The sequence below is a fragment of the Lissotriton vulgaris genome, chromosome 2_1, assembly GCF_964263255.1.
Source record: "Lissotriton vulgaris chromosome 2_1, aLisVul1.2, whole genome shotgun sequence".
NCBI lineage: Eukaryota > Metazoa > Chordata > Amphibia > Caudata > Salamandridae > Lissotriton > Lissotriton vulgaris.
The window spans coordinates 248,595,505-248,622,818 of NC_141687.1; positions in this window are offsets into that span (position 1 = coordinate 248,595,505).

Here is a 27,314-nt window from a genome sequence, read left to right on the forward strand (position 1 = left end):
GGCCCATTTAAAACACTGATGAGGGGCCGTCTCAGGACCGGGGGAATCCGCCGCACAGCGCAGTAGAACTGAGGACTACGCTTGACTGCGGTAACAACCACCACCCTAGAACCAAGGCCTTCCAAGCTGCTTGTCTCCTGTTGTGTCAGAAGGAAAGGGTGTTTGGGCAAGGGTGCAGTTGGATGTTTAGGAAGCAGTGTCACTAAAGTGGTCCTACCATGCCACCCTCCCTCCAACTTTCCACATGTTTTTGGCAGCATCTCTGGCTCTATAGACCTCTTCCTCTAGATGTGAGTAGTCGTCCATACCTCACAGACATCCCTGCAGCGAAGGCGACTCCCTTATTGATCAGTGTCGGCCAATGTCTTTCTTGGCTACCAGACAGGCCAACACAATAGGCATGGCTTATGGGAGCCACGTGGGCCTCCCACTCCTTCGAGTATGCCAAAAAAAGTGCTATCTTAAGCAGTGGTCAAAGTGGGCGGGATCGGCAGGACACCTACTTTTTTATTTAATTTAATAGAAACCGTTCCCCTACTTTTTTAGTTAAAAAATTCATCACCGGACGGCAGATATAGCCATGGCCTATAGATAAGGCTCGACTGCTCGTGGCCGTTTGGGGACGGGCGTGGCAGGCAGAGAAGGAAAAGGACACAGTTTCTTCCTTCTTACCCAGAGAAGGACAGTGTCCCCTTTTCTGCTCTGCTTCTGGCAGCTGCCCCGCCTCTTTCTTCCTCTTATTCCCTCTCTTTCTGTCTCTGTCTTGCTCCTCTTCACTTCCTAAAATCCGAGACTTCAAGAAACGCCTCTTAACCCATTTTCTCTTCTTTCCGTCATTCGTTCCCTTGTTAAATGGATCCAAAAACCTAAATTAATAATTTTGATGGAAATGACATTTTTTTATAAAGATGTGGATTTAATAAAAAATATATATAAGTACGTAATACATTACTGGCAAAGCTGAACCAAAACGGTGGCAGAATGAATACATATTCAAATACAAACATATTTCTATTTGGTAAATTTTCAAAATTTAATGCACAGTAAAATGGGCATTTTTGTTTGCATTTCAAAATCGGTGTTACTTCAACTACTGTTGTGAAAACTTATGCAGCTTAGTAAGCAAAGAAACCAACTTCAGACAATTTTAAAGTACCTTGTAAACTAAAGTTTCAGTTGATCAAAAAATATATTAATAAAACAGTTCTACTAGCAAGTTGTATGTTAAGCAGCTGCATCATGACAAAAGATTTATTACGCTGCAGGAATTAAAAAAGAAATTTCTAATAAGGAGGAACATTTACTGCACAAATCCAAGCCAAGGAGCAAATCTGCTCTTCCTGGTGCCCCACAGAAGTCAATGCTAGGGACTGCTGGATCCCCCATGGTGCAGTTATGGACCCGTGTTTCCACTCCCTGGGATTCAGGGAGCCCCAATGATCTCTCCCTAGAATTCTGTGTTTTATTATTTGTCATGCACAAGAACATCAGAGAAATAGCTTCCAAGCTGCATGTGGGCAGAAAGGAAAAGGAAAGGAAAAGGAAAGGAAAAGGAAAGGAAAATGAAAGGAAAAGGAAAGGAAAGGAAAGGAAAGGAAAGGAAAGGAAAGGAAAGGAAAAGGAAAGGAAAGGAAAGGAAAGGAAAGGAAAGGAAAGGAAAGGAAAGGAAAGGAAAGGAAAGGAAAGGAAAGGAAAAGAAAATGAGAACGATGGGCTCCACTGTTGGCCTGTCTCGTCAACGAATCATGTTGCAATCATGTAACAAGTATGGCCACTCCATTGGCAGCTTCTATAAAGAACATGGATTATGACATCTAAATAGCAGAATAGCTGTATCTAAACAGTCTTATAATTGGGAGCCCAAGGTCTGAATCCTCCGCCAATATCTAAATAAGGAGGACTTTCTTATTAGAGACAGGGTGCATCGGCATGGATATATGTCTGTTCTACTGGTCTGAAAGGGTTTTTAGTCAGGTTTTGAGAAAAGGGCGCACTGCTAAGTGTTGACGCAATTCTATCTGGCGATTCTCAGTGGAATTTGAGGTGCAAAAGAGTGAGGGGATGAGCCCTATAACCCCTCCATGTAGTATCAGCCTAGGCTAATACTGCGTACGTTAAGTAACAGAATACCCATGCACACTCTAGCAATGTATAAAAAGTTATGTCAGTGTAGACACTTTAAACAACGGAGACAAAGCCTAATATTAATACAAAAAATGATTATTTTCTTGACATCAGTTGTATGAATGTAGTTTCTTTAATGTTCTGAACAAGAAAACCAGCCGACACGTGTTTTGTCGCGTGTGGGACAATCTTCCCACGACTCCTCAGGGCTATGGGAATTTGGAGTGTCGTAGGGAAAGTCGCTCCGTCTGTGATACTTCCGACCCGACAGGGCCCTGGACTTTGTAGGATAGCGTGGGGATGTAGGTTTAGAATTCTTGTAATGGTTGATCGTTGTGTTGAAATGGCACGGTAGGTAGATATGTGGGACACTCTAGGGCGCGTGGAAACTCAAAGTATAGAGGTCTTGAAGTGTTGAAGTTCGTGTCTCCATTGTGTAATCGGGTAAAGTTAGATCCCATCTCATGAAAGGTAGTGCCCTTCGGTCTTCAGACGGATGCGTCTGAAAAAAGATGCCGTTCGGACGTGGTCCATATATGTCTGTATACTCACTGAACTGCGACATAGTCAACAAATGCGGATGGCACTGGCCAACAGAGGAAAACGGATATTTTGAAACCAATTTCCTACAGGTCATCTCTAATATCTTTCACTTCCTAGGAGTAACTGATAACAAATATTCTGGAAATATAGTGTTCACGCTTTAAAAATTATGTTAATTATTTTTTGACCTATAACTGATTATATTGAATAGGAGGGAAAGAATAACCATATCAAAAAAAGCTGCAGAACACACAAGTCAATTTCATTGGGAGTGGCAATTAACTCATCATACTTCTCTGAGGAAAGGCTGTATTAAGACTAGCGCTACCAGTTTTATTGTATTTATTTTTTTACATTTCTGTCTGTATTTATCCATATTTCGTTTTTTGCTGATTTTATCTGAATTTATCCATATTTATTTTGCGTTTTGTGAAAAAATTAAGCTGAAATGAGTATATTTCCACATTTATTCAACCAATAAATATGCACTCATGCTTGAATGTCTGTCAGATTTCAATGGCGTGAACACTCGCTGATGATAAATCAGTGCACTTATAAGAAAATATGCAAATTTCAGTATCAACCTAGTGCATGTCCACTGCTGTTTAAGCCTCTTTACTAAAATTCATTTCTTTTTTAATCCCCTTACCTATCAATCCACACAGATATGGGCCAGGCAGTCATGGCAGAGAGAATTTAGAATTACTCAAACAGCAACCCAATTTCAGTTTTTATCCACATTTAAAAATAAATACAGACACGAATATTAAATGTTTTCTGTCTGTATTTATCTGTAAAAAATCAGTAAAAACAGAAAACAGGGAGCCTTAATTAAGACAAACATTGAGGTGATGAATTGAAATCACCAGGAGGAGATGATGGAGGTGGTAAAAGCATTGATGAGAATGGAGGACTCTGAAAATGTGGGGACTGATGTGGCGATAGTGGTGGAGGCCTTGATGAGAATAATAGTGGCATGGATGAATATGAAGGGTTACTTGAGTGGGTAGTTGAAGTAGTTTGAAGTGCTGGGGTTGATGGAGGGGGCAGTGACGGGAATTGATGTGTGTGTAAAAATTGAGTTGGTGGAGGAATTGTTGAGAATTGGTGGCTATGGAATCGTTCATAAGGGCTTTCTGTTGCAGGCATTGGGGCTGAAGGTGGTGGATTATGTGGTGGTGGAGGAGGCACAGAGTATACTTGGCTATAAAAATGTGCCTTGTTATGCTGTGGCCAATCATGTTTGTATTAATAGATGGGGGAGAACTTTGCCACATTGTTTCATAGGTTGGTTACCACACCTGGTTAGGTAAAGTATTTAGTTCCTGCTTTACAGTAAATCATTGCCGATAATGTGGTGGGCACTTATTGGGCATCTGGTTCTACTTGTTTTTAGGAAAACCTCTTGAACATGCCAGTTTCGAACTGCTGTATTGGCGTGAGGGATATTAACTGCTCTGGTGTCGAGATTCATTCAGATTCTGATGCTTTAAAATGTTGAAATTCTTTACACATACTAACAGTCTCTGCCAAGATTTTACCTTATTACTACCTCTGTAATATACAAATGCAGCAGTGAGAAAGGTGACTAGTCAAACTTTGCAAAGGACCGTCCACTTATTAGCAACACAAGTCACATGTTTTAGTAACTTTTGATCCATTTGAGCTACAAACAGTTTGTTTAGTTAAAATCATCAGATTATGAAGCAGATGATGTATTCTGTGGCAAATATGGCAAAGCCATAATTATGTGGAAAACATTTTCAAACTAAGATATTTTGCTATTCATGTTTGAACTGTTCTTGCTGAAAAAAGGAGTAGTGCTGATGATAGAAACTTCATGGTTCGGAGACAAATGGCTTGTGATTCCACTTTTAAGTGAATTTGAGACATTCTATGATAGGAAACGCATCCCACTTTGTGAATGTATTTTAATGCCAAAAAACTTAAATAAACTTGACTATCCATTGGATCAATTAAATAACATAATAAGCTGTAACTGGTCAGTGAAATGGCAAATACAAAAAAATGGGATGTTTTGCTCTTTCTGGCCACACCTCTGACTCCGCCCACTGACCAATACTCCCGTTATTCCCACCCTCTGATTCTCCACCAACAGTTCCCCTACTTTTCTTTCCCAACTTCGACCTCTGTTCTTAAGTAAGGATGATGGGTGTCCTACTACTTCTGATAAGAACATACACTACTGTTGATCTTCGCCAAAAGGCATAGTGGCAGTTTCAGCAGACAAGGACTTATGCATTTGTGACCAGTACTGTCAGACTTTTGGGTAGTCTTATGCTACGTGTATGAAGATACCAGCAGTATAACTGGCAGGTGTGCCGGTGCCCTATCTGCATAGACTCTCTTGGGCATATTATGTTCTGTGGAGGTAGGTAATTTATATGTGGCAGAAATGACCAGCAAGCGGGACACTATCTTCGCCTCTCGCCAGTCATCATCATCTATCGTACTTATGTCCCACTCTCATCTAGAGTGGAGGGCTTTCAAAGTGTGAGGGATGTTAACTACAGTAATTTTTAGGCTACACCTCTTTTTCCTAGAGGTTCTAGAACTGGTGGGTAAACTCTGGGAGCAACATCATTCTTTCTTGGTAGGGCTACAAAGCATATCGTAGCAGTAGTAACTGGAAAAATTGGGATTTGTGTAACAAGAATTCGTCCTTCGAGTCTTTGAATGGTATCATTTGGTTCCTCTCCCAGATATCTCCCAGCATGGAGATCCCGATAAAATCCCAGGCCCTGAATCCCCTCACTTTTATGAAGCTGTCTTTTTTTAAACGTCATCTTATCTTTCAGATTTTATAAAATACTTTTCTTGGTTGACTAATTTCTTACACATTCTTTATTTATTACTTCGCATCTGGACCACGCCGACAACAAACTATAGGTGGCAGAGGAAAGGAACTTAGCACTGCAGCAGCCACACCTTAGGATGGGCACTATTCTTCGCCTACGTTTGCAACTTGAATTTCACAACACTATATCAATATATCAGGCTCTTGTATAGCGCAGCTTATCACCTGTGAGGGTATCCAAGTTCTGGGCTGCGGCATTCAGTCAACAAGCCGGTCTTGAGTTTCTTCCTGAAGTCTTTCGGAGTGGGTGATGCTCAGAGGGGAGGGCGCTCCAGGACTTTGTGGTGAGGTGGGAGATGGAGTGTCCGCCTGAGCTGCAGTGGTGGATTTATGGGGTCTGTGAGAGGGAAAGGTGGACCGAGTGGAGGTTTCTGGATGGTTGGTGGACGTTCAAGCAGTAGTTCATGTTTGCAGGTCCCTGGTTGTGGAGGGCTTTGAAGGCGTGAGCCAGTTATATACCTAACCTTTTGCACATGCAGGCACTGAATGGAAGAAATGAAACAAAGCTGCTGGAGACAAGGAATGGGCCAGGGAGTTGGGGACATGGCAGGAGGAGGTATGAGGAAAAAGGAGCACTGAAAAGTGGACCAGGCAGGAAGAGGAAGGGCTCGGTGAGTAGGTGGGAGATGGGACACATAGCTGAAACGGAGGGCATTAAGGCTCAGAGACTAAGACCGAGAAGGAATCGGGTGAAGGGGCAGTCAAAGGCAGCCAAGTAGAAAGAGGTGGGAGGAATTGGATGCAGATGGGGAGCATGACAGATTAGGAGAAAGTGTGGAGGAAGGAGACAGTCCAAGAGTTCTAAAAGAAAGCTGACTAGAGAAGAGTACGGGTGAAAAAAGTGATAGGAGAAAGGAGAGTGAAAGGAAGGACGGGAGCAGGCTGGGCTCGGCCATGTGAAAGAGTGTTGGTGATCCGCCTGATACCAGTGGGGGGATAATGTGTTTGGGGTCTTGCATGAGACATTGAAACACATTTCACACTCATGAGAGAACAAGACAACATGAATCTCAGTGACCTGCAGCAGCAGTATCAGCAACTCAGCCAGCACCACCCCCCGTACAAGTGAAAGTGAAGTGCATCTCACCGGTCACTACTTCTCCCCAGGTTGCCACCAACATTACCAAGACAGCTTCTCGCTGGCAGCCAGCGGTTGCAATGTAGGCCTTGTGTTTATTTGCTGTATCAAGGTGCTCAATAAATGTCAATGGAATAAACAGAATATCACACAGCCCTCAGGGTATGGCCATGCACTTGTATTTGGACTGACTGCTCAGTGACATACATCAGTGACACTTGCATCATGCATGAAGCCAAGAATTCAGATCCCACAGGCAGAGCTAAGCTGCTGCTGGCTTCCTGAAAGGAACAGACTCCCTATTGTTTTGCCCATGGCCATTCAGTTTCAATGACTCCCTCATGTAAAAGCAAATACTGTTCTCTGCAGCTCTGCCTCCATTGATACAGTAGTGTTAGTGTAGAGTGAGACACAGAGGGAGACAATCCAAGGCCGGCTACAGAAAGGGGTTCTTACGGAAAGCCCTGCAGCTGTCTAAGCAGACAGTCCTTCCATTAGATTGTTACCTGCCAGCACGTCCTGGTCCACAGGCCACTGGGATCCTGTTGTCCCACATGAAAGATGCCCTCTGTGTTTTTAACTCTGCCTTTTAGTTACAGCGAATCCTGGAAATAAAGGCCAGAGTCTATTGCACACTGTGCAAAGCGAGCAAACAATGGAGAAAGATTTTACACTGCAATAAGGTTCGACTTTTCCAGTCTTGGCAAACCAGTCACCGGGCACCCGCAGGTGATGTTCATAGAGCAAACCCGTGGTCCAATTACAGAAACCGAAATGTGATCAGGAGGCTGGAAATTGTTTTTTTGTTTTATTTGAACTTTAAGACAGCATACTGTGCATAATACACATTTGCAATTTAAGATGTAAGGATATGCAACAATCCTTCCACAGTGACACATTTATGGTGATGTCAAATGAGGAATAAAACTCAGGTCTGCAGAGGTTAACAACAAAAACGGTACCTTTTGGATGTAGTTATAATAAAAGCTTTCTAACAGTGGGCGGTAGGGCAGAGGAGATAAATGCAGACCTGAAAGTCAGTGTAGCACAGGAAGAAAGAATAGATGTTTAGCACTTTTTTAACACACACTATTTCCCCGATGAAAATGGAAAGGGCGAGAAAGGATGCTGTGTACACTCTATGCTTGACCTAATGACAGCCTAGGCTGTCTCACCAGCCTCTTAGATCAAAAAATATCATAAATAAAAAATAGATATGTACTTAAATAGAGGGGCTTTGGGTTAGCACTCTTCATCAATTGGTCTGTTCAACTAGCATTCACACTGCGCTTCAACCAGAGCAGCATACTGCAAGGGGCCAAATAGGTCAGCCACTGGATCTCTGGCACTGAAAGTGACAGCATTTGTACACATCTATCTAAAAAGAACTGCATTTGAGTCCTATAACTGGTCAGCCAATAAATTACTATATCAGTGTTTTTATTTCTTTCTATTCATTCTCTTTTGTTACATTTTTAGTCTTGCTTCTGTGTTTAAAATATGTCCTCAAATTACAGTAATGCAACGCCGATAGTACCGTTTCTTTCTGCCAATAAGAATCCTGTGTTCCTGTGATCTGCATTAAAGCTAAATAAAGGTTTGCATGCCTGTTACAAGAACAGCTGACTGCTAGAATCATCTACAGCTTTCTATAACTTGCAATATTATTTTAATGTACATTTCTATTGCAAGCACGTTGCACCCATGTTTAGATTTTTCTTTTTTAGGTTACGCCTGGCGAACAGCTGCGCAAGCAGCGTTTCGCTCAGGTGAAATCTTATGTTAGAACAGTATGGCCTTAGTTCCGCCTCTCTCTTCCATTGGCTAGCTCCATAAATGTAGGCTAGCCATTGGAAGAGAGATCTGTCCGTCATTCACCGAGGCGATTGGTGGTCGTTTCGTAGAATTTTTCCCTTTTGCCTACGTCATGCGGCTGTGGGCGTGTTTATTTTTTTTGGGGGGGGGGGGGGGGGGGGTTTGTCATTCCGCCGACCGCCACCAGAAGAAGTCGTCCTTGGTGAGTGCTTGCTGTCCTGTCTTCCCCCGCCCCCCTCCCGCTGTCCATGTGTGCCCGTTCCCGCTCCCTCCCGCTGTCTGTATGCCCGTTCCCACCCCCCCTCCCGCTGTCCGTGTGCCCGTTCCCACCCCCCCCCCCCTACGCTGTCCGTGTCTCCGGCATTGTAAATGCTTGTTCTGCACTGTTATTCATTGACTCCAACGGCTCGGAAACTTTGTGCCAAAAACTGGCCATCGACATTCTGCCTGCGCCTCTCCCGCGCGGGGTCCAAAGGGCTGCAGGCAACGGTGGGAAGAAACGTGTAGAAAGCGCTCTCCAGTGCGCCTATAGGGTCCTTCGTCCTCCTGGGGAACTGAAACCGGCTCCGAAGGGCCTTCCATTTTGATGCTGCAGGGAGCGCAGACCGGCCTTGACTTTCAAAATGTTTGCTTACCCAGCGTCCCCCAGCTCAGCAACACAGACCTCGGGGGCCCAGAGAATTCACAAAGAAGGGCGAGTCTCCGTCCCTGGCCGAGGACACCCTGTTATCATCAGCTGTGCGTGTCCCTGAGCCGAGGGGACGGGAAAAGAGAAAGGGAGGAGATGGGGAAGCACTGTGGAAAGTGAAGAGGAAGCAAAATCTTAGGCTGAGTGGAACTATTGGGAACAGTGTGACTAGTCTGAAAGAACGCAAATACGAGAGGAAGACGTGCCAGAAAAGAGAGTTTAGCCCTGGAGTTGGAGTGGAGACTCCTGTTCTCCTTGAGAGCCGTGAAAAGTTCCCTGTGTGCAGCAACAAATGCAGTGCGAGAAGGAACCCTCGGACCTTGCATCATGGGAGCTCAATGGGACCCCTGCGGAGAGCGCTTTCTCTTGGACCGACTCGGATGCTAAGGGTACCCCGGATGCTAAGGGTACCTCGGATGCTAACGGTATCTCGGACGGTACATGCAGGCTATTTGCAGCAGGAGGGAGCGCGAGGCGTTCCATAAAACTAATCTTGGCTTTTCTTAGCAGAACTCCGGTAGGTGTGCGGGGGGCGTTATTAGGGTTTTGGAGGATTTTACAATCTCCCAGAGAGACCCAGGGACAATCCTGCATCTGGCATGTGGAATTGCCAGATGCAGGATTGTGTCCGTTGTCATTACATGTGTTGCTTTGTATTTGTACACAAATCCTTCAATATATAGTTTATTAAAATTCTCTGTCCGGTTGGACACAGAAATCTATAGTACCCATCAAGGTCTATATGTCATCTTTTCCCATATATAACTTACTCAAGGACCGTTGTTCTAAAAAGTACAGACTAAATAAGACATACCATGTAACAACAGAAGTAAAAGGGCCAGTCCTCATGGGGGGTTACAATTGAAGACAAGGCGGTACTCTGGCGGGACTAACAAGCCTATTATAATCACAAAGCAGCATTTACAAAGGATAATGACACAATCCAATTAAAAATATGGGCAGAGAGTGGGGGGAGCTACAAGTCCATATTTGAATACAGCATGTCTTGCAGAGCAGTGCAGGCTCTACTCAGGATCGACCTAAAAATAGGAGCTATGGAGTCAAAGATTTCAGTGTGTTTAGAATATGACTTTGAGCTATGTAACCTCAGAAATATTTTTAAACTGGCTGGGAGACATTTTTGCCTTGAACATGTAGCAGACTTCCTCCCTCGATTGCCTGTGTTCCCGACTGGAATTCCTTTAACTCTGATTAGCTACTCTCGCAAAATGGAAGAAGGAAGGCTTTATTCTGTCACCTTGTCAATGCAAACAGAGGGGCCGAACAATCCAAAGGGAAAGGACTCTGTAGAAGACTTTCCAGTCATAAATAGTTCTCTTTGGAAACCACTTATGTTCCTTCAACTGCACATACACACACCCAATCACCAAACAGTTTTATTAGTATATCAAAAATTGCTACAGTTATTTAATAGGTTAAAATTTCATTACAGTGCAATACTAAACATAAAAAATATTTGCATAAAGACTACATGGATACAATAATATAAAGGAGAGAAAACATGCAAGACAATTACATCTGTCATTGATTTGCACTAATTTGTAGGAATCAATCAAAACAACGCACAGCAGACACCAATTCCTTTTCTAATGTGATCATCTGTTCCGCAACTTTAGCACAGTATTTGTCTCCTCCCATAACTAAAAAAATTCAAATTTGGGCATGCAAGTTATTTCCTGCCTAACTGTTAATCATGAGGTATTTACACTTCCCAAACTTTGAGGTCCTCATTACAAGTGGCCTATTCTTGTCCCAGTAGTTTGCACTGGACTCAATACTACAAGTTTCCTTGGTAGTTACCAAATGTCTTGAAATTTTCACCAGCTACATTAATACTGGGGGAAATGTCCAGTAAATGCTGGTTCATGTGGATTTTGGAGCAAAAAGCACCGAAAGTGAAATGTTATGATCTATTTTAAAGGGCACAACTTGTAATAAGTGATAGAAATCTCACCTTTTAAATTGCAGTCTCGGGGTTTCAGATTTTGAAAGGTGCGATCATAATTGCCTTCCCAGATGGACCACTCAAAACGAGGGCATTAACGTTTATATCTTTTTAAGGATGAGTTTTATGACTTTCCCTCACAAAACGTTGAATGAGGCAAGGCCCATACTGTGAACAACCTTCAGCTCAGCTCAGTTCCACTGCAAATGCCTGGATTTCTTATAACTGCAACAGTGTCCAAAAAGGTAAAATTTAAAGATAGAATATCATCAATTATACAATACTTGAAAAAGGTATTGCTATGTGCTATAATTTGTTCAAATAATCTTAGACAGCATCAGTATAAATTGAAAGATAAGTGCTGCATGAGCAGGGTGCACTCACAGTGCTCGTAAAACTTGTGCAGGCAGCGCAAAGTGGTGCTCAAAACAGAAGAAAGGCAGCAAAATGAAATAATAATTTGACACATTGATTCTGCCAATGATTATTAAAAAAAATCTGAATACAAGGATGTATTTCTGAAGTTTATTGGCCATATCCATGTTTATTGATAAAAATATATTTCTCAGGTAATATACGATTGGTGATGTGCGGTCTTTAAATGATACCTTTTTAGAAACTGTTGCAGAGGTAAGTTATACCCTTGCCCTCTTAGATCTATGGGCGACTCTTGCTGTATATGCTAATGCTTGAATTTGATCACAATGACCCTCATTGGGAGTAGCCCGTTAAATCCACAGGGAGATATTAGGGTCAGAGTTATTGATTTCGGCCGGTAGCTTCCCTTGAGTTAATAGGAGTTACAAGTTATTTCTCAGAGATGGTGCGTAATTTGAGCTAGGGGTTTCCGGTGCTGGCACTGGTACTTAATTGTCAACACCAGTACTTATGACAACCAGCCAAATGGTGGCGCTCTTTGTACACTTTTGTGATGAACCCAGCAACAGCGGTTCAATAATTCTGTATACATCAAAAATAACTAATATCTGCCACCGAAAGCTATAAAAATAGCTTGGGTGGCAGTATTAGTTATCTTTTCCGTATAAAAAGTCTGAATTGTCATTAGTAGCGCATTGGGTGCTGCAAGCTGCTAAGGTCTGCTGACAAGGGCCCAGGCACTTATTTCTTTACAAATTAAGTAATGACTGCATCCAATGCCGCCTGTTTTCCTCCTGTCCCTTGTTTCCTCTTAAAGCAGTGGAGAAGCTTTTCATGCCGGCGGGCAAAGGTCAATGACAGCAATAGCTTCCGCTGAGGATTCTGGGTCCAGCGTCTCCAGACCTGGAATGATCAGGCCCGGAGTTTGCAGACCCGACACCCCCAGGCCCAGAGACACCGGGAACGTCAGAGCTGGCTGGAGCAGGACCCCTCAGAGCCTCTCGTAATGAGGGCCTCAGTCGTCATCCACGTTTATTTCACGTTCGGTTTACTGCAATATGTGTGGATTACTGGCACACTGACAGATGGCATCATCTGATCCACTGGGAATATGAGAATAACTGTTTTTGAGGGCTAAAAATACAAGAGGGTTCTTTGAAGAAGCAGTTTGATGTGCCATGTGCTAGCATCAGGGCCATCAATTACTTCAGGATTAGTCTCGGGAGAGTAAAGTCGAAGTAATTAATTTTTGGTCTCAACGGTTTTAATTGTTATTGCACTGACAACGGATTAATCACATTGTTTCAATATGTTGATTTTTTAACAGTAGACAGTAGATGGCAGTGTTGCTTTAGCTACTCAATTGTGAGGTTAGAATTATTTTTTTCTTTCTTTCATTTTTTTGTTGCTTTAAGAGGCGCGTTTTCCCACAGTCTCTTTATTGTCTTCTACATGCATTTGGAACCACACCGCCGGTTTTCCGACAATTTTGCCCCGATTATATTTTTGCCTTTTTTATTTAACCACTGAACGTTTTTGATCGATTTTTTTCACTTCATCCATTTGATACCTGACCCCATTCATGTGAACTGTGGAAGTAAAAGTTCTTAAGAGAGCTGAAAATACCAGTTATTTGAAGCATATGAGAACTGTCAATGCCAGTCACTGGGTAGGATGAACAGTGGGCATATCTGTTTCTGAGGGCATGTGGGCAATGGCAGAATTTATTAGTGGTGTCACCAAGGCTGAAAGGTAACCAAGCCAGACTCAGGCGAGGGACTTGAAGGTCCTCAAGAGTGCTTTAAACTTACCATTCAATACCTGATCCCAAACATGGCCTACTAGTGGGGCAGTAACTGATGCTGCGGGCATCAGAAGCATGGCAATAGCTGCTGCAAGGGAATGTGGGAGCTCGCGTTCCTTGTCACTGGGGCTCAGTGGGATCTGGTCACTGCTAATGGGGGGATGAAGGGTCTGGCAAAACTACAGGGCTAAGGAAAGGGCTACTTGTAGTGTCCTCTTGACACAAGTGGAAGTGGACCTTTAATTTATTTTATTTATATGGCCTTGTATTGGCAATGTGAATCTTGCAAAACTGTTTTAAGTCAGATTTCTTTTTATTTTGTACGTGCCAAAAAGTTTAATCGGGTTAAGAACCCAAATCTCTCTGTAAATTATGTTGTGATCATACCAAAATGTGTGTTAGTTATGCTCGCCTACTATGCTTTACAAGGCCCTATAAGATATTCTTCGGGAGAGAAAACTTAACTTCCCTAGCAAAACAACTGTCAGATTCCATAAAGTTTTACTCAAGATCATTACCACTTGCCCAGTGCTCTCTCGCAAATATTATGTGTTAGGAACCACTCTGTCATGGAATTCTAGCACAATGTACCAGGCACAGTTTCACTAGTGACCTAAACATGTATGCTGTGTGTCACATATTTCTACCTGGCTCACAAGCTTTGGTTGTGCTCCTAAATGTATTTGCTGCTGCACTAGAGCAAAGCTTCTGAGTAGGGAGTACTACGAAGAAACTAATAACCTGTTACTGAAACATGGGCTGGCAAAAATGTTCTCTTCTTTAAGAACTGGTTGTGGTGGCCAATCTGCCCTTGCTAGAGCATTTTAAAGTTTAAGGGGCCAGGCCTGTCTTCGTCGCAGACATAGATCACAAAGTAATGACCAAGATGGAGAAGGCTGATAGTCTAGTTGTTTCCATCATAGCCCTCCCGTTCTCTCAAGTGTTTACATGTTAAGATTCTGAGCCTAAAAAGAACCAGGCTAGACCAGCGGTTCTTAATCTGTGGTCCAAAGATCCCTGGGGATCGGCCACATCTAGTCATGGGGTCCACAACTACTTAAAAATGTTTATAAAATAATATTAACAGATTATTAAAGAGTGTGTAAAGAAAGGAGCAAACTCTAAAACAGAACATTTTGAAATGTTAAGAAAATGAGACGACATTTGCAATTGGAGGCTGAAAGAAAAATGCAACTATCAAACAGAATACAGTACAGATGATGGGTGACCTGATTTCAAATAAAAAAAAATCCAACCCTCCCATTAAAATGGCAATTTTTATTTTTTCAGGGGCAGCTCCTCCGCTACAGTGGAGGAGTGTCGCCCCACTGCTCTGTGAGCAGTAATTAACCCCTTCACTGCGGCGGCTATTCCGCAACAGTGCTAAGGTGGTGGGGCGGCGGCCGCATGCTGGTGACGGAACCGCTCCGTCATCAGCCGCGGTTGGGCTGTGCTCATGACGGAGCGGTTCCGTCATGGCCCCGCCCACTCAATAGAACGCCCAGCACAGGCGCGGAATCCGCGCCGCGCAGGTGCGGCGGCAGGGCCATGAAGGAACCGCTCCGTCATCAGCACAGCGCCATCGCTGCTGATGACGGAGCGGTTCCGTCATCAGCAAACAAAGGGTTAAAGGAACACTAAAATGAGAATAACCAGCGTTATTATCATTTTAGTATTCCGTTTCCTGTTGTGGGCGGGGCTGGACTGCCAGGGCAGGGTCCAGGACGAGGAGCGGTTGCTCCACTCTAAAGTGTGCATAACTGTTTGTAACAGTCATGCACACTTAGCATATTCTGCAACTAAGTGCATTACAGCCTGGGTGCAGAAAATGCCCAGGTCCCCATTGCCTGTGTGAGCGCTGAATCATGGCACTCAGACCAATCACAATGCTGCTTTGCAAAGTTGTGATTGGCTAGGGGAGTTAGGAGCCTATGTCCTTCCTGGTTCCTGCTTCCAGTGAGAGGCACGAGGGGACTGAGAGGCGGCAGCCGGTCAGGTGGCGGACCTGATGGTGAGTGTTGTTTTTTAATGATATATTATGTTAATTTACTCCCCATCCCCTTCTCCTTCCCCAGCTGTAGGAAGCTGGGTTTCTGTTGCAGTACCCCCCCCCCCCCGCCCCCCCACACACACTTTATGCCAGACTACTGATACACTTTGACTTGATGTACCCTGGGTCCCTGCCAATCAGGTTCCCAGGGCCTGTATTTTTTCCAAAATTGTACCTTGCACCCCTAATTGGCACCTCTCTGGCCACATGTCAGACCCTTGTAAAAGGTACCATGGGTACCAAGGAATTTGTGGCCAGGAAAGGCCTCTAAGGTTTGCAGCACTTATAGTGCCACTAAGGCCCTGTACCTTTACACACACACACACACACACTGCCATTGCATGCTGAGTGTTTTGGTGCAGAACAAAGTGAAAAGTCAACATGGCACACATCCCTGTGTGCCCTGCCTACAACCCACTGCCCAGGCACCCCTCTAGCTGGGTGCACTAGAGCAGTGGTGAGGGTACAGGTGCATGAGCCCTGTACCCCTACAGTGTCTAGACCAATTCTTAGACATTGTAAGTGCAGTAATGCCATTAAGAGAATATGGTGCTGGGAGTTTGTCTTTATAAACTCCACAGCACCATAATGGCTTTACTGAAAACTAGGAAGTTTGGTATCAAACGTCTCAGCACATTAAACCCACACCAATGCCAGTGTGGGATTTAATGAAAAATGCACTCAGAGGGCATCTTAGAGATGCCCCTTGAAAAACGACCAGCCTCTGGTGGGTTCACTGACTTTTACACACCAGGCTGCCACCACAAGACATTTTTCTGGAGCCCTGGGGTGGGAGTCTTCACTCCCTTAGCCCAGAAACAAAGCCTTTCCTTGGGGGAGGTGGCCACACCTCCCCCAGGTCAGGAAGAGCGATCTGTGGCAGGTGAGCTGGAAAGGCCTTAGAACCTTTGTAATGCGGCCCCCAGCCTCTCCTGCTAACAGAAGATGGCCCCCTTCCTGTCTCCCCTCCTTTTCAGCGAGAAGACAGGCACTAAAAATTAGCACAGCCCAGAAGGTGTGCCTACCTCTGCCAACCCCACCCCTCAGGTGGGGGAGGCGAGGTGAAACCTACTCTTCAGTGCTCGCCATCTTGCAGATGGCAGGCTCTCCCCAATCAGGATTAGGGATTGTGCCCACACCCCCATGTGGCGTGAGAACACCAAGGGTGTAGTCACCCTAAGGTCAGTAGCCTATGGGCTACTGACTTCGAGACCGCTAAAATGTTCTTATATACAATATTTAGGGTGCAGCCCTGGACCAAGAATCCAAGAACTGACCAGAACAAGAGAAGAAGGACCAAAGAAGCTGTGCTGAACTAAGAAGAGGACGACGCCCACTGACTTTGCCCCAGACTAATCCTGGTGTGTTCTGCAGCCAGCAGCCTTCAAGAACCCGAAGGGCGTGCCCTGCCTTCCAAAATCAAGACTTTGTCTCCTGTGAGCACCTGTTTTGCTCATCAACAGACTCTGGCTCTGGCCAAATCCACGAGTTTGCACCACTCTGCACCCGACGCCCACGACCTGAGTTCGAGTGGCCCAAAACCACGAAGAGGTCTCCCCAGTGATCCTGACCAGAGAGCTGGTCATTTCTAATCAGCATTGAATTTGCAATCAACGCCGTTAGCCCCTTTCTGGTGGATCCCCCTGACTGCGACCGGAGCTAGTAAGAAAACCCGACGCCTAAAGACATCCCTGCACCCGACATCCCATGGCCTTGGGTGGACCAACCGACAGCGTCCCAGCATCCCCAGGCATCCCAACTTACCTCTCCAACCTGTGGTCAGCTCCAGAAGATCTTCGTCCCTGAGCCTGTAGTGTTTGTTTCAAGCAGAGAATCAACAACCAGGATAGCAATGGGCCAAACAACTACAAACTATCTGTGTGTCTATAGGGTACAGCTGTGAAATCCACTTAGAGTATTTCGTGGTGGGAAAATTGTTCCCATCAGATTACCGACCTGTACCACCCTACATCATTTCGGATCCTTCACCATGAAGGAAAGTGGTAGTTACCCACAGTAGATTTGGCAGGTTGTAGCCTAATCTAATGGATATGCCTCAAATGTGAGTGTGGTGTACTGTAGTATCAGGAGGTAATTGTGTATTGTGGTATTGTGGTATACTTATATAGCGCAACCTGTCACCACCAAGGGCATCCTGGCGCTTTTGACCCATGATCCAAGCGAAAGCAATAGCTCAACCTGTCCTAGGGAAAAGGTAAGTTTTCAGAGCCTTTCTAAAGGCTAAGAGATCCTCAAGACTTCTCAGGGATATTGGCAGAGAGTTCCAGAGTTTGGCCGCCGCTACTCTGAACGAACGGCCGCCCATCCTCACTCTCTGGAAGCGCGGAACTACAAGTAGCCTGGACGACGAGGAGCGTAAAGCTCGAGATGGAAGATACCAGGCAAACATTCGCCGCAGAGGGATTGGGCCCAGGCCATGGATAGCCCTGAACACAATACACGCTGCTTTGTAGCGCACACGTAGAAGAACCGGCAGCCAATGGAGTTCCTGCAACGCTGCCGTAGAGGAACTGTGGTAAGGGCGGGAAAGGGCGAGTTTGGCAGCCATATTTTGCACCCTTTGCAGCTTGCCCAGAAGTGTTACCGGGGCCTCCAGAAGCAGTGCGTTACAATAGTCAAGTCGACTTAGGATAGTACTACGCACTACTTCTGGTCTGGCTTGCTCAGGGAGGAGGGGTAAAACCTTGCGCAGCATACGGATCAGCATCATGCATGTTGAGGTGGTCTTATTTACATGCAGATCCAGCTGCAGGTTAGGCCCAAAAATGACGCCCAGATTGCGCGCCGATTGTGCGGCTGACACCGTCTCTGAAAAGGACGGAGGCCAGAAATCGTCTGGGAGATCTCGGGGAACTCGGTCAGTGGAACAGTGCAGAACCTCTGTCTTGGTTCCATTGAACTGTAACAAGTTCAAACGGAGCCATTCCGCTGTAGCCTGCATGCACCGGTGAAAGGTCTCCAGTGGGACTGCATCCTGTCCCTCCAGAGAGAAGACCAGCTGGGTATCGTCCGCATAATTAAATGCGGAGATACCAAATGATTTAATGAGCTGGACTAGAGGGCGGAGGTAGATATTAAAGAGTATAGGGCTGATGGCTGAGCCCTGGGGTACTCCTTGTCCCACTCTCCGCTCCTCTGAGCTGAAGGGAGGTAGCGAGACCCGTTGCTGACGACTGTCCAAGTAGGAGATTAACCAGTCCCTGGCCTTGTCTTTGACCCCGAATTCTTCCAACCTCGAAATCAAGGTAGGATGACTGACCGTGTCGAACGCGGCCGACATATCGAGCAACACCAAGAATGCTGCCCGACCACTGTCGACTCGCGCCCGCAGATTGTCTAACACGGTCACCAACGCGGATTCCGTCCCGTACGCTGGGCGAAAACCGAATTGCGTCTCATCCAACCAGGTGTTCCCTTCTAAGAAGCCGGACAGAGTGCGGGTGACCAATTTTTCCATGATTTTGACTGGAAAAGGAAGCAGGGAGATTGGCCGGTAGTTAGAGAGGCACACAGGATCGAGCGTAGGTTTTTTTAAGAGCGGAGATACCACTGCCTTCTTCCAGCAGCCCGGTACAGTACCTGTTTCAAACGACTGGCAACAGATGGCATGCAAGGGCTGGAAGAGATCCTCTTGAAACACCTTCCATAATTTTGGAGGAAGAGTATCCAGAGGCGAGCCAGATGAAATCGTGAGGGCTAGACTGCCAAACTCCTCCAAAGAGGGAAGGGGAAAGCTGCTCAGCTGGGGTCGACTGGCCTCAATCGCCGGAGCTCCCAGGCTGAGAGCCGGATCCAGAGGAGGAGGAGAAAAACTACTCAACTGGGGTCGACTGGCCGCAATCGCCGGAGCTCCCAAGCAGAGAGCCGGATCCAGAGAGGGAGGAGATAAACTACTCAACTGGGGTCGACTGGCCACATTCGCCGGAGCTCCCAAGCAGAGAGCCGGATCCAAAAAGGGAGGAGAAAAGCTACTCAGCTGGGGTCGACTGTCCACAATCGCCGGAGCTCCCAAGCAAAGAGCCGGATCCAGAGAGGGAGGAGAAAAGCTACTCAGCTGGGGTCGACTGGCCTCACTCGCCGGAGCTCCCAAGCTGAGGGCCTGTTCCAAAAGGGGGGAAGGAGAACTACTCAGCTGGGGTCGACTGGCTTCCATTGCCGGAGCTCCCAAACTGGGGGGCTGATCATCTGGTCGGGGTCAACTGAAGGGGGTGGCCGGAGCTTCCAAACAGAGGTGAGCGACCCTCTGCAGGGGTCGACTGGCCATCTCCTCCGGAGCTCCCGCATCAGTGGTGGGATTAACTGGGTCCTGCAGACCTGCTAAGATTTTACGGATTTTCTCCTCGAAGGCATCAGCAAGTGAATCACAAACAGCTTGCGATGAAGGGACTGCACTAGCCACACACGTGGGGTGGGCAAGGTCCCTAACGATTTTAAAGAGGGCCTGTGCCTTGTTTGGGGCCTGATTCAAGGTGGATTCAAGATAGGTCGCTTTAGCCATCTTGATTTTAGCCTTGTATTTTTGCATAGCAAACCTAAATACCATTTTCTCAGAGTCTAGATACTGTTTCCTCCAGACCCTTTCTGCGCGTTTACAGTCAAGTTTAAGCTGGCGTAGTTCGCTCGTGTACCATGGGCTGGCTCGATTCACCCTCCCTCGTGACTTCCGAAGGGGTGCCAACTTATCCAGCGAGCTCGATATGGACTGGCAGAAGAGAGTATAGCTCTCTTCGGCTGTGTTGCCAAGCTTGAAGTCCTTACCTAAGATGTTCGGCAAGGGAGAAGTTTTGAGGATTCGGGACCAAGGTCTCTCTAGCTTAGCGAGGGGTAGTCCAGCCTTTCGCGAAGTAAGGTCCTCAGAACAAAGGGAAAACCTAATAATCTGACTAGCAGTGCTAACTGTGATAAATTAATATGTGTATAATGTGAGAGAATCTTAAAATTGGGTAGTAGAAGGGGAGAAAAAGAACAATTTTAATGAGATCCTATCCACTTCCAAAGTAAAACCAGTGCATAGTACTGTAAATAAAAAACTACTGGAATAGATGTTTGGTCGACATGTTTCTGCAGTAAAGGCAGAGCCAGGAGGTCTCCTACTGCTTCTTCAGGACCTTGACTTATGCTACTGCTTAGTGTAAATTAAATCGGTGAAAAATGATGAAAAAATAAAGGAGATATATTATATCACCTGAGATTTGCCTAATTTTTAGGGAATGTACGCCCCACCTCACCTGGCCACAGCTCAGGTAAAACGGACCACCAGTCTGTCCGTCGGTACCCCGGACGTCCGACAGCCTAGACGGACGTCCGGGGTACCGACGGACAGAGCGGTGCTCCGTTTTACCTGCGCTGTGGCCAGGTGAGGTGGGGCGTACATTCCCTAAAAATTAGGCGAATCTCAGGTGATATAATATATCTCCTTTATTTTTTCATCATTTTTCACGGATTTAATTTACACTAAGCAGTAGCATAAGTCAAGGTCCTGAAGAAGCAGTAGGAGACCTCCTGGCTCCGCCTTTACTGCAGAAACATGGCGACCAAACATCTATTCCAGTAGTTATTTGTTTACACTACTATGCACTGGTTTTACTTTGGGAGTGGATAGGATCTTATTAAAATTGTTCTTTTTCTCCACTTCTACTACCCAATTTTAAGATTCTCTCACATTATGCACATATTAATTTATCACAGTTAGCACTGCTAGTCAGATTACTTCCTGATACTACAGTACACCACACTTGAGGCATATCCATTAGATTAGGCTACAACCTGCCAAATCTACTGTGGGTAACTACCACTTTCCTTCATGGTGAAGGATCCCAAATGATGTAGGGCGGTACAGGTTGGTAATCTGATGGGAACAATTTTCTCACCACGAAATACTCTAAGTGGATTTCACGGCTGTACCCTATAGACACACAGATAGTTTGTAGTTGTTTGACCCATTGCTATCCTGGTTGTTGGTATTCATAGTTGTTAGGGGTGATAGCAATGCCCGGTCGGTAAATATTCCCTAAGACCCTCCTTCGTTTTTTTGTATCAACCAGAGAATCACCATTGAAATCAACAGGGCACCTGACGCCAAAACAGCACACTGCACCCAGCTGCCCCTGTGCTTCAGCATGTGTACTTTTGGGGCTAACTTGGATGCCCCTTTTGCCCTGAGCCTAGCACCAGGAGCTTTGTTCCCACAACCTTGTGGCCTGCTCATGAGGTCACCAACCGGAGGCCTCATATCCCCTATTGGATAACATTGGGCCTCAGCACTCTGCACCCGGCCACCCTAGTGCCGCTGAGGGTGTTCTGAAAGTGTATCTTTGACCATGGGGGAACCCTGGTTCTAACCCCATAATACCAACTCCCACAAGTAAGTACTTGTCTGCAAACCGCTAACTTCATTTCTCTCCATAGGATGACATTGACTGTTTTTCCTTGAAAATTGTTGTGTGTGGAGTTGGTTTGTATAGAAACTTGAAAAACTGCAAAAGTACAAAAAGTTAATTACTTACCTTTTGTCCAGGAAATGTCTCAGTGTGATATCTAGGCTTATCACACTCCTTAGCAAAAGTAACTTGAAAAGTAATCTAAAAAGTAATGTGTAAAGTAACTACAAAGTAATTTTGAAATGTTGACTTACCTGTAATTCAACCAACTGCATTTAAACCTGCATTCAACTGTATATCACTGCATAAGATTTTGCAAAGTATATTTTCACTTACCTGCAACCGGCTTGGCTTGGCTCTGGAAATAAAAGAAGGAAATAATATTTTTGATACAAACAAATTGGTCTGAGTTCAGTCTTTGAGTATTTGACATCATTTCTTGCCTGAGTGTGTACAACAAATGCTTAACACTACCCTCTGATAAAGCCTTACTGCTCCCCCACACTTCCTAAAATAGAGAGTAAGGTGCTATCTACTTTTACCACTGCCTACCTTTGGGGTGCCACTGGACTCTGTGCACAATATACCTCACTTTGGTATAGTATACAGAGCCAGCTTCCTACACCCACCCCACAATCCCTGATAAATATTGTCCGCCACTGGATTTATTTTTATAGGTGTTTGTGAATTAAATAAAATATTACATCATGCTGGTGTGGCTTGGCGCCCAGAGAGTATGGCGACCTCCTGGTGAAGCTCTCCGGCGTAACCAGGGGATTCTGCGTTTTTCGGATGCTTCTTGCAACGTAGGAGACGGATTTGGATTCATTAACTTCTCGGCCTCACTTTAACATCGCCAGCAACTTTAAACTCGTCGTGGCGGATGATTTTTTTGCGGCAGTAAGTTCGGTTGCGGCTCCGTTTCTGCCGCGGCCACCATTTTCTTTTTTTACGCGCAACGCGCGTTTCTTCATGAAGTAACTAATATGCCGCCATTTATCTACATTCCTCACCCGCTTGTCTCCTAAAGGGCCCAGGACTGTACATTTTTATCTTTCATACTGGAGATACTCTATTTTGATGAGACTTTCAGCTAATCATGATCTTTTGTGGCACATACATTATTTTCTATGAGGCAGCCATTTTGTACTCCACTGAAGGCTTAGTGGATATTTCCTCACATTGCTGTTCCCTTTGCTGAATGCTACAACTTTCGTGTATTACTACCTTCATTCTCCAGGATTAGAACATTGTGCTTTCTGGGCAGGAGCCCTTTGAACCATTGCTACTCAATGTCTGCTGACTTACATCTTCACTCATTTTTTCCTCATGCGCAGCAAGACCATTTTGCATATAATGCTTTATCCTTGCAGTAAGCAGTTCTAATTTTACTTGATTGTTCACTTTGTCAGTGGCTACAATTCATCTCAAAACTCACACTGACGCACATTTGTACCCTTGCAACCATATAAAGAGTAAGCATGGGCGAATTTTGCGAATCTCGCGTTCGCGAATTTTGCGGATTTGCAAACTCGCAATCCGCAAAATCCGCGAATTTGCGAATTTTTTTTTTTGTGTGTTCGCGCGGGTTTCTGCCAGTTCGCGAGGGTTTTGTACAATTTTGCAAACGCGAACTTACCTGTCGGGTCGCAAGTTTTGCGAACTTGTTGTTTCTACGTGTCCAGCCTGTTTGGGACACTCTTCTTCATCACTGCCACTCTCTGTCACCACTGCCACTCTCTGACTACTAATGCCACCATCTGGCCCACCCATGCCACCCTCTGTTTCATCACAGCACCCTCTGGTTGTCCAGTGTACATTATTGTGGCTAAGCAAAGCACACCTTCCCTACCTCAAGTGTCCTGAATTAATTTGGGGCTGATTAATGTGTCACAGAATATTTTTTTAGCTGGCACCTGCTTCCTTAGTGCTTCCTGATTAGTGATCTTTTGCACTTGCTAAGTGCTTTCATTGTTGCAAAATTAGTTACAACACCTGCCCTGCCCCAACTGACAATAATGAATTAGGGGCTGATTAATGTGTCACTGGATTTGAACTTCCAGCCTGGCTCCTGCTTGTCTGCCTTAGCTGTAATTCAGGACCTTTGTGTAACTATTCTGAGGGTCAGAGCAGGGTCACATAATAGTTGCAAGTAGGCAACTGAACTCTGGAGGGGCCCCTCAGGAAGCACTACAGGAAATGGCTACTAATGATGAGCTTGAACTTTTGAACCTGGTAAGTAGTTTCAGTTTTGCTAAGATCGTATTTCTGCAATTTAGCGCTTATTCGCGGGGCGCGAAGTTGAACTGGGAAGCCGCGAACTCACGCGAACAGTGCGAGCAAGCCATAAAATCCGCTGCTCGCGGATTTTGCGGGAAATTCGCGAATCTCGCGGTTTGCGAATTTACCGAAAATCCGCAAAATCCGCGAGCGTAACGGATTTTCCGCCCATGCTTAATAAAGAGACCTCTTTCATTTTGGTGCTGGTCGGACTCCATTTTTCATGCCTGCTTATTCTCTTTGATACTTTCTGCTTCACTGAGTTGCTCTGTTTTGGCTTAATTGGAGTGACTTTTTATGAGTACGTCATATGGGCAGAATCAAATCATCATATTCTTCCTCTTCTGAACAAAAGCACATCTTTATTAAAAACTCAAAAATATTCTCTGAGTTTTCCAGATTCGAAGATTCTCAGTCATCTTCCCTTCAGAGTTCGCAGTCAACAATGGAATCTTCTTCTGTAGCTCCAGGGATGTCTAACAGCAAGCGGTTAAAAAAAAGACCCTCCTTCTCCACCTAAGTCAATCTCGACTGTTTCTATGGAGCTGCTGCTGGAGGAGATCAGGGCTCTACGCCCATTTATGGAAGAAACTAATGCAAAATTGCAGGTTCTGACAGACAACTGGGCTCAATTGGAGACAAGGGTCTCATCAGTGGAACAAAAAGTCTCATCCTTAAAAGAAACATTTACCACTGTCTCTCATCTCCACTCACAGATTTCCTCACTCCAAAAGCAAGTGGAGGACTTTGAGAACCGCGACAGATGGAATAATCTCAGCATTTACGGCCTAGGGGAGGGTATTGAGGGATCTGACCCTATCACTTTTTTCAAGTCGTTCCTCCCCAAATTATTATACATGCCAGACGGTACGATGCTCAGTATCCAACGTGCACACTGATTAGGCCGAGATCCTTCTCAACGTTTAACCTCGCAGAGGCCAAGAGGAGTCATCTTATATTTTCTAGAATACACTGACTTATTGAAGGTACTGTCGGCAGTAAAGGCTTCTTCACGAATCACTTGGTCAGGATCGTCTCTGTTCTTTGAGCAGGACTCTGCCAAGGACGCTGCAAACCAACGCAAGGCTTTTTTGGATATGAGAGCTGATCTACGGGCAATTGGGGCCCGCTATGGCCTATTCCACCTGTACCTTTTTAAAGTTACATACAACAGAACGACGACCTATGAGGATCCTTTACGTCTCCAGAGTTTCATAAACTCTTGTACATCTTCCAATATGGACTCTTCAGGTCATTCCTCCTCAGACCACACTTGAGACTGACATGTTTTTCCAAAGGATCTCTTTAGCCTTTGTTCTCTTTCCTAATGGTTGCTACTCCATGTTTTGAAGTTTTTGATCTTTCACATAATTGTTATATTTATCAATCTCTTTTAGTCATGCTCTTATTGTAGCCTCGTTATCTGTCATTATTCGTTATTTGTCTTACTGTTTTTTCCAACATTCTCTTTTAACCTTATTGCTTCTTATCTCCACAGATTACATACTTTCGTTTTGTGGTGTCTTCCCGTTCACCCGTTCGGTTGACCCTGGATGTGTCACCTATTCCATGTGGCTCCACCCTCTCCTCGTGTTTTCCTGATTATTCCTCCTTGACTCTCCCTCCTTGTAGGTATGTCCTCCCTCTATTTATTTCTCATATTTATCCTCTCCAATGTTATCCTGCCTCTCGTCCTCTCCCTTCCTTATTCTATTTTTAGGTGTCGTTCTTTTCTTACCTGCTTTTAGTTCTTTTCATTACATTATCTGCTCTGGTTACTATACTCTTCCTCCTTTTTGTGACATTCTCTTTCTTATTACTTCTTTTCTCTCCTTATTTTTCATCTGTTACTATTTTCCTAAGGATCTGGGCCTTCTTTTGTCTCTTTTTCCCATTTTTCTAGATTATTATGTTTCTAATATTTCATGTCGTTAAAAGTTGTTACTTGGAACGTTAAGGGTTTGATTCCCCCATCAAGAGTCAAAGAATTCTACCTCATTTAGCCAAATTAAATGTTGATTTTGTATTCCGACAAGAAATTTACCTTTCAGACACTGAATCATTAAACCTAAAGAGAGGTTGGGTGGGTGATGTTTTCTATTCTCCAGGTGATGGCAAACGTAATGGTGTGATGATATTATGCCGTAAATCCCTCACATACTCTGTGATATCTCAAGTCGCAGATATGAATGGTAGATGGCTAAATGTTAAATTATCTCTTAAGGGTGTTCCAATCTCTCTTTTGAATGTGTATGCTCCCACAAGTGGCGAACCCACGTTTTGGCCCATGTTTGCCAAACATATCACTCATTGCTTAGATGATAATTTTATCTTGGCGGGTGATTGTAATCAACCGTTTGATCCTTTCATTGACAGGAACTCCCGAGTCACTTTCGTTCCTCATAAATTGCATAAGTCTTTTGTTCAGGCAGTCACGCAACATAAACTTATTGATGCCTGGCGTCTCTGTAACCCGACTACTAAAGAATTTACCTTTTACTCCCCATCCCATCATTCTCAATCAAGAATTGATTATATTTTTGTTTCTCATAATATTGCACAAACTCTTACTAATCCAGAAATTGGTCCCATTCTATTGTCAGATCATGCCCCTGTCTCAATGAGTATTGATATCTTACCTAAAGCTGTGGGTCCCAGGAGATGGTGTTTTAATAACGCTCTTATTTTAGATCTAAAGTTTACTTCATCTTTTACCTGTTTTTTGATGAATTCTTTGAGATAAATAAAACTCACTCCGTGCCCTCCTCCATCTTATGGGATACTTTTAAAGCCGTAGCATGAGACTTCATAATTGGCTTTGTTGCAAAAAAACGAAAAAATGCTCGTAAATCCACTGGGAATCTTCTTCAGAAGATTAAGAGATTGGAGAACTCTTACTATACCTCACATTCCAAAGATTTTCTAACAGCCCTTATTAATGCCAAGTTGCAATTCAACAAAAAATCTACAAAAGATGCTTCCTTATTTTTATTAAAATCTAGTGCGAAATTTTATGGGGCAAAAATAAAGCGGGGAAAATGTTGGCTAATTATTTAAAAGTTAGACATAATAAGCTAAATATTGAGTCTATTTATGACGTCAATTCGGATTTGAAGTATAAGGATGTTGATATTTTGAATGAATTTTCTCTCTTTTGTAAAACACTATATACCTCTGAAACTCAACCCACTACACACTCTTTATCGCATTTTTTCTCTAGCATTCAGAAACCCCAACATTCTCCTCCTGATCTTTCTTCTTTAGAATTAGATTTAACACAGCAGGAATTATTCAAAGCCCTCCAAAATC